Below are 2,279 nucleotides of genomic sequence, written 5' to 3' on the forward strand. Positions count from 1 at the left end.
TGCAGTTACCTATTTTTAATTGATTTATTCATAAAGTAATAATTACTTACTTGATTACTTATTTTTACGCACAAGATAAGCAAAAAATTGGAAAGTTGTTAAAGAAAATTTCTTTTTTCTTTAATTTTATCGTTAATTTGACCATTACATGTAATACAAGTTTAGTCGTAGTTGTAAGGTCGTAGGCACGAAGTAAGAGTAAAGAGAACAAACTCCGTGTTAAAAAGTGACCCCGATTCTGACGCCTAATTGGGAGGGAATCCGCTCAAGGGAATAGTTTCTTATGATGGGTGCCATTTGCAATTTGTAACCTAAGCTAACCCTAACCTGACCTTATTTGTCAACTTATAGAATATGAGTACGAAGTAAGAGTAAGGAGATCGAACTCCGTGATATAAAAGTGGTCCCGATTCTGACGCCTAATTGGGAGGGAATCCGCTCAAGGGAATAGTTTTTTACGGTTAGACGCCATTTGCAAAACTATGCATGTACACAACTAGCACATGTACACGTTTAGTATATGTAAACTATCCTGTTATATATACAATTGCAGCGTAGTTATGCATACATTTATAAAAAGTTTATTTACACCTAGGACGGTGAGTTGTGATTAGTAGAGATATTATGTATATACTCATCATACTCTTTGTGTAATGAAGTTTTCTCAAAGATGCATCTTTTTATTTTAGAAATAATTCTCTACTAATATCTCTACTAATTGCAACTCACAGTTCTAGGTGTAAATAAACTTCTTTTTCTGGAAACCTCTCCTTTGGTTTCACATTCTCGAATCCAAAATGCTATAGCTGCAGACTTTCTCCGAAGTCCCAATTAATTGTCACAATCGGGACTACTTTTGTATATGTCACGAGAAGTTCGATCTCCTTACTCTTACTTCGTGGGTCAAGTTATGTTTCAAATTGCAAATGGCGTCCAACCGTAAAAAAACTATTCCCTTGAACGGATTCCCTCCCAATGAACCGTAAAAGTCGGGACCATTTTTTCCATTCGCGCGCTATCAAGTTCGATCTCCTTACTCTTACTTCGTGCATGTGAGCCACACGAAGTAAGGAGATTGAACTTGATAGCGCGCAAATGGAAAAAGTGGATCTCTAATTAGGAGTCACAATCAGAACCACTTTTGTATCACGGAGTTCGATCTCCTTACTTTTACTTTGTGATAAGCCATATGAGTCGGTGTTTTTTTGTTTACAGATCAGAAATGGCATGCTGGATACGTGGATGCAAGACCAAAGAAGAGAAACACGTTTCCAGAAAAAGAAGTTTTTTACACCTAGAACATTGAGTATGCGATTAGTGAGTATTAGTAGAGGATTATTTTTAAAATAAAAAAATGCATCCCCCTTGAAGAAACTTAATTACACGAAGAGTATGGATAAGTATATATGTATGTATATGTACCCAGATAACCAAGACTGAATGAGCATATTTTGCAAAGTTTGTAATAACACATTATGCCAGTACAATGTAGCCAGCATTCAAACATAATCTGTTATTTCAACTAATGTCGGCAGAAAAACAGAAAAAAAAGAGAATATAAATTTGTCACGCCGTAATGCAAATATTATTGCATCAATCAAGCAGAACTTGCTCAAAAAAATGTAGCAGATTTAAAGCATAACGTGCTATTGTCATTTCATTCTTCACTTATTTTTATATTTTTGCTGTGTTGTTTTCTTTACATATCGTGCCTACATAATTCACTCACTATAGCTGCTTTCCTTTTAGGAGACACAGTCGACACATTCGACACAAAGCGTCACACATCGCTTTCCATTTGTAATTGTGATCGACCTCAATCGACACATTTCGGCTGCTTTCCTTTTAGGAGACACAGTCGACACAAGTCGACACAAAAGTCATTCTGTCTTTGTTTCTCACTGAATACTGAACAAAGAACAGAATGACTCTTGTGTCGACTTGTGTCGACTGTGTCTCCTAAAAGGAAAGCAGCCTTCGACTCTTCTCGAGAGGAGAGTCAGAGTGTGTTCAAGTGTACTTTTGACGCATATATCTGCACCATTGCAGCTTCAAGCATTTCTACATATATGATCAGAGAGAAGCCTGAGAGCGGCCATGCCATTGTAGTTTTTTACGACGGTTTCAATCGCTGGTTTTAGCCGTATTTCCACAAAAGTGGAACTCAAAGGCCGTTCTACATTAAACGCAAGTATCAGATCTCGTGGAATTGACCAATTGCAGAGTCAAATCAGCCAATCGACCAACGTGATTGATCAGTTCCACGAGACCTGCGACTT

Source organism: Pseudomyrmex gracilis, unplaced genomic scaffold (genome assembly GCF_002006095.1).
Source record: "Pseudomyrmex gracilis isolate BER0280 unplaced genomic scaffold, ASM200609v1 scaffold_479, whole genome shotgun sequence".
Classification (NCBI taxonomy): Eukaryota; Metazoa; Arthropoda; class Insecta; order Hymenoptera; family Formicidae; genus Pseudomyrmex; species Pseudomyrmex gracilis.